Here is an 11,070-nt window from a genome sequence, read left to right as displayed (position 1 = left end):
GGGTATTCTGGGTCTGCTACATATGTTCAAGCTGTCACTTTCCCCCCACAATGCCCTGTTTGTGTCTGGTTTCCATTCTACCTGAAATGTCAAGTGATAGACTGCCGAACTGCAATAAGTCATCCAAAAATATGTCACCAACAATCTGGAACTTTCAAAGACAACCGTAAAAAAAAGGGAGAGGGGAAAAAACAGCAAGAATCTCAACATGCTGTATTGCTATGGAAATGGAGAGAAACAGCAATTCCCAAACAAATATTACTTTTTCTCAGTGGTATAAAGTAATGAGCAACACATGTGAAAAGCAGAACGGCGTGCAGTAGTTGCGGCTGCAACTAATACAAAATACAGAGTGGAGCCTGCCTTATAAAGGATTCTTGTTACAGCAATATAATGTGAAAGCCAGATGTAGACAGAGAGCCTTAATCACAGATGGGAATGTAATCACTGGAACACAAAATTCTTTTTTTTTATCAATCCTAACCATATGCAAAATGTATTTCTTTTCTTTTACTAAAGAATGCAATCATCCAAGTGGGGTTTCTATCTGAATCCAAACGAATATCTTATGGTCCTTTAAAGAAATGCTCCACTGATACGCACCTAAGCTGCCCATAGAACATAAACCCAATGAGATTTTAGAATGCAAACCTTTTTTATGCAAAAATAGAAATGTATGGGTCCCTTTTAAAGAAGGACTTTGGACAGAATAAAACTTAACCCTTGCAGGCGGGTCGGCAAGGGTTAAGTGCTCGTTTTGGTCTAGGACAGGGATGGGCAACTCAGGCCCTCCAGCTGTTGGCGAACTACAAGTCCCATGTGGCATTGCAAGACTGGCAGTTACAGGCATGGCTCCCAGAGGCAGAGGCATGTTGGGATTTGGAGTGAAAGCACAGCTGGGGGGCTGGAGTTGCCTAACCCTTATCTAGGGTCTTAAATAACAAATATATACTCAACTGAACCAAGGTCCCTTCAGGCTGCTAGTCCGGTCCCTGCAGCCTCTCTCCCCACTCCATCGCTGGAGACCAGTCTAGCAGTCAGACGGGACTGAGGATTAGGAGAGTAATTCCTTGTTATTTTAGTCCCTAGACCAAAACAAGCACTTAACCCTTGCAGTGAGGGGGTAGTCACACTGCAAGGGTTACATTTTAGTCTACCTGGAGTTCTTCTCTTTGAGAAGTATTAATCTCTAACTCTTTTTCAGTAATGAATCCAGATCAAAAAAATACATCGCTCAAGTATTTCATTATATTTTTTGCCCAAGCACTTACAGTCATCATGTTTCCAAAGAGCGCCAACTCTCTCAGCTCAGCTTCCCTAAACTTCCTGTCCAGTACAAGACCACAAAGGACAGAGCAGTCTACAGCAGCAGTAAAATACCATTTTTTGTATCCCAATTCTGTTGATCGCCTGCATCCTCTTCCAGGCACTTCCTATCTACAACCATGCACTCCAGTTACTTCTGCATATAATCCTTGGTGTTTGTATCCAGATTGTGATAACAGTGGACTGTACATGTAAAAGCTGGCCTGGGCTGACACAGAAAATCTTATGAATCCCCTTTCAAGCTCCAAGCTACACAGTGTGGATGGGGGATTCTCCCCTGCCAGCTATTGTATTGCGAGCTAGTGCCCTTAGCTGTTAGAATACACAAACAGCTGGTTTGACCCCATTACCTATTGGAGCTTTAGTGTGGTCAGGCTACTACAGGAAGTGCTGTTACTGGCAGGATTTCCAGGTAACAAAGTTTTATAACAGATTCCCAAAAAAACGATTTGCTTAGGTAAAATGTATACAGTGAGGCATGATGCCAAACATACCGAACAATAAATTATTAACTTACATGCACTTTACATATCGGACCGCCATTGTCTTTGGAGGAAAAACAGCTCAAATTTAGTGATAACAAAAATTCTTCATTTTAATATCTTTTTTATTTTTTCCCATGTGGCCAGGGCTCCAATCAACATCGCTGTCACTACTCTTCAGGCTACACTCCGGCCAAATTCAAGGAAACTTGTTGGCAAATCATTTTTACATTACTTTATTTTTCAGAGTGTAACAGGATGCAAGCAATATGAACCTATGAATCAGCCACATAAGAAATCAATTGCCATTATCCATTACAGAATTCCTTCATGGCCTAAACATATTTCCCATGGCGTGCTGCCACCATTTGGTATTCATTTATCCCAATGCGATGTGTCTTCTATCAAATTAGCACTTTGGTACAACAATGCAGTTTTACTGAGGCTCCTTTCCAAAATGTAAACTATAACACTAATAGGCTTAGGGTGGAGGATAAAAATGGGTCTTTTTTTCTAGCTGTTAGTAACAAATGTAGATAACATGTTTGGGGAATACATTAAGGAGCTTTATGTGTTAGATGTTGAAGTAAATAACGTGCTTCTGTCAAAGCAACCATTTGGATTGCACAAGCTTAGGCAAGCATATGATAACTAATCACTAAAAACTCAGATAAGCTACAAAGCTGACCTTTACCCCCTGTTACTAAAAATCACATCAGCATGCGGCTCTGTAGCTGATATGAAATCATCTTACACTCATTAGCCAAAACAAATATTTTTGTGCTTTTACTTACAATGACTGTTTTTCCAATTCCTGGTTGAGTGAGGCACTGGTGATTTAGCCATGGCCTCATGGGAAGGCTACATCACCAGTGCCTTCCTGGGAAATCCCTTCTGCAAACTGCTTAGGTCTCAGGGGAAAGGTATTTTTCCCCCTCAGATGATGTGTACCGTCACATGTTCCAGGAGGCAGAACCAGAGTTCCAGGAAATAAAGGGAGAGGGATTCATCTGCCCTTAGTGAAAATGGTCACCGTGAGAAGCATGGGGAGGAAAAGAAAAATAATATATGCAATAAAAAGTCGGCAATTATCTAGAAGTATCTGTTTGTAGATTGCTATTAAAACACATTTCTAAAGGTGCTTTTGCTGTTATTTGTAAGATATGGGTAACTTTCCCCTTTAACATGTTAATGTTATTTCAAAAGGCATTTTCTATATTTTTAAATCTGCAGCTATTAAAATAATACATTGTGATTCTGCCAATAAGGTCCTTGTGCAGACTAAGGGACAACCTCTGCCTTTGTCCCAGCAACCGACGACACTGTGCATCCTGCTAGGATGCTGGCAGGCCCACAGCATCATTGGTTGTTATGGTGTGCTCACTGCATCCTAGCAACCAATTTTTCTGTGTGGCCCAGGCGCTAATGTGTTAGCAACCATTGATGCTGTCTGGGTCGCACGGCATCATTGGTTGCTAAGACACAGATGTCCCTGACTTTGGCTCGCTTGGACGTTCACCGAAACCAAATTTCTGTCTGGGTTTGGTGACCATCTAAGTGAACCCAACCCACTCTAGAGAAAGCACTTTGAGACTGATTTACTAAAGAATTTGAGAATAACCATACAATATATTGTGTAAATATTCACTTCAATTAACCAATCATGTGCAGAGGAAAGAAGTGAACAGGGATTGTCTTTTCACAAAGACGGGATCTTCCAACCCAGACTTTCAACACATCATACTTCTGCAAACACAGAACTATGCAACAATGGTGATAGGAAAATGTGATTTCTGTATATTATACATAATGTTTTCTAAAATTACAGAGAGAGAGAGCACAGAGTCTCTTTTTCAATATCACACTGACAAATGCAGGCAAAACAAACACTGCCTTACCTTAGCTAAACTTTTCCCCCTTCTCTGGGTCTTGCTTTAAAGCTAAAGTCTAGGATAAGCAAACATTGTCTAAATACAAGAGTCATGTGTATTCCCTTTTGGATCTTGGTGTACTTTGTGTATTTCTTCCAGATCTGTGCAGTTATGTAATTATGCAGTGTGAAACTTTACCCCTATGCAGGAGCTTCCTGAAATAAGACTGTTCACTGCTGCTCTCTCTCCTTGTGCAGGGTGACTGGTCTTGTATCCGCCCCTCTTGTAGTTTTCTGTAGTGGGTGGGGCCTGCTGGGTTCTGCTCTCTGCTCAGGCAATGTACAGGACAGTGATGATGTCACTGCTGCATACAAAGAGATATTGAGTTTTCCAATTGCATTTGGTGGCTAATGAGGAATATATTTCAATGAACATTGGTGTACAGCTTTAGATCGTGAGAAGAACAGGTGATATTTTGGATTATTTTGAACTTGACAATAACAAACTTCACATCTATCTGGATACTACATCAATTGATGTGTGATTGTAAGCTAGGAAATTGAGTTTGGAAGACAAATGCTATTCTCTTGGCAGGACACCGCGAGTACAGCTAGGCAATATACATCTGTACATGTTTGCATATGCATGTCAGTTTCTATCTATAAGCTTTTAGGTATAATTATCCCCACCAGTGTGGGTGCTATGAGATTTGACTGTCAGTTTAGTAAAACATGATAGCAAAAATCCCCCAGGTATACCTACAACAAGGAAACACTACAATATGCTATGTAAGATTGCAGCTGTGACATCAGCCTGTATGAGTTGTGGACCGCAGCGTGGAATATCATATTTTAGATTTATTTGGCACTCCCGGCGGTGCCGGTCATATGGTAATAATAGCAAACAGAAAGTTGCACTCTCACACTCCCATAAATGCATCGACACACATAAAAGCACAATAGATCAGCCAGCTGTACGGCAGAGGGTCCAGGTGTAGTCAACGCAGTGCAGGTGGCTTTCACCCACAAGTCTCTGATTAATATCACCTCTGCGCTGTAAATGTCGGGGTTTTATGCTCTCAAAATAAACATTCCATGGAAAACATGATGATTTAACATGTGTGCTGCACCCCGTTGGTGTGTTATTCTATATTCTTTCTGTATATTAAATTAACAGTATATTACTTTAACAACTGCATATTGTTAATAAACACTGTAGCACATTAAACGATCTGATCATGAACGGCATGGGTACTACTAAAATCTTACGGGCCCATTCACACTTGGGCAGAGCGTCTTTAAGTGTTTTTTGGAGCTTTTTGAGTGTTTTTGTAGGCTTGTTTGTGTGTTACAAGCTTAGGTGCTTTTTTAATTAGTAGTTTTGCCCAATAAAAAGCCAATTACTAGGCAAAAAAAGTGTATTGAAAGTGCTATTTGCACGTTTTCCAGGCCATTTAAGTCTATAGGGGCCAAAATGCTTGAATCTGCCTCCGGGCCATCCCGTAATGAGGCAGCCTGAGGTTGTTGCCTCAGACGGCATCTCTTTAGGTCACGTGAGGGGTGACAGGTAGAGTCACATGGCTGCTCTGCTGCATAATGTTTGCAGTGTGCTTGCTGCCCCCTTTTGAGCCAGAGCATCCCAGGTTGCTGAGAGACAGGCGGGGAGATATGTAAGGGCCATACACATCTCACCGCTCAGTTCTTAGCAACCTGGGATGCTCTCTTAACACCTACGTACTCCTGTTTATGCATTCGTTAACACAGCATTTCTCAACCTTTTTTTAGTCACAGCACCTTTAAAGTATTTAAAATCTCAAGGCACCCCAGCCTAAAATGTAAAAACTGTAAATGTAAAAAAAGATGTGTGCTCACTCCAGAATTTAAAGCAGACCCTTATGCATCATATGGGTCATGTATGGGTTTTATGGGAGGCCCCACACAAAAAAAAAGTGGGTTCCACACTTCACATTAAAGTCCTGCCCCTTCACATTATGAACCCCGTTCACATAAGTGTCCTCCTTCAAATCAGAGGCACCCCCTCTCACCCTAGAAGCCCCCCCCCCCCCCTCCACACCCGGACCCCTCTTCCCCTCAACTATCAGAGGAATGATGCTGTGTGTAAATTTCGAGACACCACTGATGAACCCACAAGGCAGCCCAGGGTGCCATTCATTTTAAGCGGCACCCAATGGCACATACACATTTTTAAGAAACCCTGCTCTTCAGAACCCCACAACTTGTATAGTATGTATACAAATGTATAGTGTGGTGTGGGGCACTGTGCTGGACAAAAATAGTGCAAGTATGTTGTGTTTAGACTTGTTAAGATTAAAGGCCTTCCTTAAAAGTGCATTGGTGTGAATTGGCTCTTTCTGTGTAAAAGCATCTACTGGTTATGGTGTCTTCATGTCAGGAAATGTGGAAAAATTTAAAACATTAGAACCCATTTGTTGCCACTCTATTTTTGTGTGTTATGGCTGAGCGACTGTGGTCTGACAAGGAGGGGTGCAGGGGTGCAGCCCGTACTAGGTGACACTATCAGAGAGGATGACACTAAAATGACTGACAGCCATTTTGGTGTCACCCCCTCTGTAAAGTCGTGCACTTGGTCATGGACCGTGAGCCCGCCAGATGAATCTAACCCCTCCTCTCTTTGCTGTATACGTAATGACGTGCCCACCAGGTGATACCTGGCGGCCGCACTGGGTGACACCTGGCCTAGTGACGCCACTGCTGAGAAAAACAATTTAAAAAAAAAATTGATTAGATTCCATGATGCCGCAGGAGCTACTATATAGTAATATACAGGCATTCTGTGAGTATCTGCATTACATTATGCATGGAGCACATTTTTGGGGTGTCAGGTAATGGAGAGGCCATAAAAGTGAAATGGGCCTATATTTAGTGATTTCCACTGCTGCTTGTTATACAACAATATCCTGTTCTTTAAATCAGCCCATATGTAAAAGGCCGCGCACAAGTCTACATTCTTCCTCATCAATACAAATTACAAACCCTTTGATCCAACGCACATCTTTTTTAAATGACTGTCTCTATAATGGGAGCGATCCATTAGCTCTACAGCCGTGCTGCGTACAGCGCTTTATTTTGATTATCGTACATCCTGTCTGCCTTATCATCTCCTTTAACTATCAGCAAATGCACGGCAGTTGTTAAAAATAAATGCTTTACAAAATCACAATGCAAAGGCAAACTTAATGGCATTCACCATTAAAAATGAACTATAATAATCGCTATACTATAACCAGAAAGAAGGATGAATTAATAATGAGAGATGCTTTCGAATGCCACAGTGATGTATGTATTTAATTTATGCAACGGTGGACTGAAGAGAACGCGGTGTCATTAAAAGATGCCAAATTCTACGAACCGAGAAGTTTTCCTTGGGAAGAGCAGTGAAAGCACCATGAAAAGCTTTTGTTTTGTGTTCATTTTCTTTTTAAAAAAATCTAATTTAATCTGCAATAGACTGTCCCTAGAGGACACGGGAAGAGAGAACCAATTATATCCAGAGGCTGGTTTCTCCAAAATGAAGGCATCTGTTCTATGCCAATGACTTCCACATGGAAGAAAAACAGAACTTTGAAGGCATCTGTGTTCAGGGCTGAAGCTCACAGATCTTAGGGTGCATTGTAATTGCCCAGCTGCAGATATGATGCGGTCAATGTTCTGTCAGCTGATCCCACAACTGCACACAAATAGACGGTGCAGCACATCAAAGCCGCGGTGCTGTGTAAAATGAGCCGCTCCTGAATAAATCAGGCTTTGGAGGACTGGACCGCAGCATAAATGAAACATTGATGTTTATGAGCAGGATTGGTGCAGTATGACTCCATGGAAGTTGTTATTATTATGATTGTTATTGGTAATATTACTATTATTAGGCAAACAATAGAGACATTAACTGTATTGTTAATTATATTCATTGAAAAATTACCAAACTATTTACAGTTTCAGTGGACCTATAATCAAATGTTTTATTACTGTATGTCTTGCTGGGATAGATAAAGAGCAAGAGAAGGGCTATAATGCTGCTCCAGGTTCCCTTTAGTGCTGGACACATGATCAAAGCCCTCTAATGCAAGTGAGCACCATATGAACTGTGATCCTTTCCTTCAACAAAGATCACATGATCCAAAGTGGACATATACTCAAATGTTATATTAAGTGTTGCTGGGATAATTAAAGAGCAAGAAAAGGCTAAAATGCTTAACATTCCTGGATAAAATGCTGCGCCAGGTTCCCTCTGGTGTTGGATACATGACTAAAGCCCTCTATTTAAAGTCAGCACCAGATGAACTGTGATCCTCTCCTTCAACAGAGACCACATGGTCCAACGTGGACCTACACTCAAATGTTATAATATGTCTTGCTGAGAGGGATAAAAAGCAAGAGATAGGCTGAAATGCTCTCCTTCAACGGAGATCACATGACTAAATGCTTTTTGTTACATGAGCAGCAGCGTAGGGAACCTAAAACAGTATTTTTTCCAAAAAAGTTAATTTTATCAGCTTTTCCTATTACTCTTCAACCGCTGTGCACATGGTCGCAGAGGGTCGTGCACCATCAAGAATTGGCATATTGCTGCGCCCAGGAATCACAGGTGTTTGTATACAGCTGCGGCCAACAGCCTGTACAATTCAGTGACAGACTGACAGATGCCATGGCTATGCACAACTTGTATTATTATAATACCCCTGGTCTACACAAAGTGTACACCAAAGGTAGGTAACCTTGGCACTCCAGCTATTGTGAAATTAAGCTCCATGAAGCATTGCAAGACTGACTCTGACAGCCATAGGTATGACTGCTAGCTGCAGAAGCATGATGCAATTTATAGTTTTACAACAGTTGGAGTGCCAAAGCTGCCTTCCGCTGGTTTGCACTAACTGAATACTTCTTAACTAAATGCTGATATAAGGAGGAATATGATAGGTCTTCACCGTAATGCAAAATGTGTCTGCTGAGCATGGCCCTTAATGCCAGATGATGAGCCCTCCTCCATATCAGATGCCACTGAAATCCAATCAAACTTGCATGTTTATGTTAGACCTGAACAAAATAACATCCCACAGTCCAGACAGCAAAGTGCATAGGGCCATACCAACTGTGTAGATAGTATATGTACCAATTGATTGGCACAAGACCAGTGACATCAGGCTGATTTTGGTCACGTCTGGCCTCTATCAACGTGTTTGCAAAAACAGGCACTTCTGGCTAATCATCCATGAAAGAACAGGCAATTAGCTGGTTTGGTGTTTCTTTGGTCATTGGTGTGTTTGACCACTCTCCTGTTTAGCTCTCCACCATAGATATTAAGATGAACGTTCATGGTCATTGATGTGTTTGACCACGTCATACTGTAGCTCTCCACTACATATATTGATGCGTGTCCATGGTCATTGGTGTGTCTGATCACTCTACTGTAGCTCTCCGCTATAGATATTAAGATGAGCGTTTATGATTATTGATTTGTCTGACTAGCTCTCCACCATAGATATTAGGATGAGCACTAATGGTCTTTGGTGTGTCCAACCACTCCCCTGTAGACCCCTACAGGTATTACAATGAGCGTTAATAGTCAATGGTGTGCCTGACCACTCTCCAGTAGCTCCCCACCACCGATTTTAAGATAAACCTTCACAGTAATACAATAAAAGTTCAAACAAAATAATAAAAAAGAATGTCCAGCCTTCCCTTAATGTCTATGCAATGGCATAGGCAGTCCCTTGGTTGTTTGCATGATAACATAATGTTCGACCCAGGGTAATTCTGTTTCTGCAGATTATATTGCTGGCAGTTGCTGCTACACAAGTTGTGAATTGTAGGTTAGAGATGACTGGAAGGCCTCAGCCTGCAGGCCACAATCCCCACCACTGGATATGTTTACCGAATAACAACTGCTTTTGTTTGTCCATTATCTGATAAACGATCCACCTCATGTGACTGTACATCCTCATTTTAAGTGTAATTAGTGGTTCTAATGACTGCAAGCTATAATTATCACACTGTCACAATTTCCTGGTAGCATTTGCGTTATTTCAAAGTGTACCTGTCACCTGCACAAAAACAATGCAGCTATTGTGTAAGAACAATACTCAGACTTGAAATACTTTAAGGGGTACTACCAGTCTCATTTACATCTGAGCACTATCCGTGCCTAGGGGAGTATAGTCAGACAAGGTGGCATCACAGCATCACATTATATCTAAGGGCAAGCAGATAACCAGCTAGTCCTGATCTGTCCAGTTCAGCTCAGTTATATGGCTGCCCCCAACCTGCAGAGAGGCATTGCAACAATTATTTCCTCAGGGCTTCTAAACCTGAAATATGCCTGGCTTGTGCTTGAACTCTTTTTGAATATTTCCCACAGAGACTATAAGTACAGGAATTTTGATACTATTTCTACTGTAATTAGGAGAGTCCAATGATAGGATTTCACACCAGTCATCTCTGCACATTCCGAAGCCAGTGCAGAGACTTCCAGTATCAGCCACAACTAAAATTACAGCTTGTGTGTCAGTGAAGGGAGAAATTGCATGTAAAGAGGATTACAAGTAATTACACATAGCAGAGTTTAAAGTACATTCCAGTCAGAATTTAGAAATGATGCTTTGAAATGCATATGGAAAACCACCAATGTGCCCTGGATATTGCTTTATTGCCTCAGACCATCCCTCCCCCCCTCGCAACCACCTTGCTGCTGGTAATCTGGTCACTGAGAACACCAGCTCCTGGACCAGAAAATGTGCCGGTTTGGTATTCTCAGCTCTTTCTGCTGTAGGTTCTCAGGTTTCTCTGAAGTCTCTAGCCACAAGAGTGGACTTGGTGACTTTAGTTCTGTTGCAATGATTTCTGCATAGCATTTCACTAATTGCCTTAATGTAATGTTGACATTACATTAATTCATCCAAAATAAATAAACAGTCAGTGAAATGTTGTATATTGGGTCCATGCAGACCCTTTTGTTATGAAATACCTGGTAATTTTACCAATTCCCCTGTCTCCCTCTCTAACTCAGACCACACCAAGCATAGAAGCAGATCCTAAACGTGGTCAGACTGCATGATTATTATAACTGATCAGAGTTGCAAGACGCCATGCCAAAACATGTACTCCCGTGGCCAGGTTAGCCCACATCCGCTGCCATGCCCCCACATAGGCAAGCTGCAAAAGTAGCCTGTAGGAGTGTGGTCAGCTTTGCCGCTGCATATCCCCAACCAAGCCCTGCTGCAACAGCAGTCTTTAGGAGTGTCGTCAGCTTTGCTGCCGCATACTCCCAACCAAACCCTGCTGCAACAGTAGTCTGTAAGTACGTTGCCAGCTTTGCCGCCATGCTCCCCCCCCCCCACCCCCCCCACCACCTAGCCA

Source organism: Nanorana parkeri, unplaced genomic scaffold (assembly GCF_000935625.1).
Source record: "Nanorana parkeri isolate BGI_ZX_2015 unplaced genomic scaffold, ASM93562v1 scaffold43, whole genome shotgun sequence".
In the NCBI taxonomy this organism is placed as follows: Eukaryota; Metazoa; Chordata; class Amphibia; order Anura; family Dicroglossidae; genus Nanorana; species Nanorana parkeri.
The sequence above is the reverse complement of the archived record's forward strand: the minus strand, read 5'-3'. Positions refer to the sequence as shown.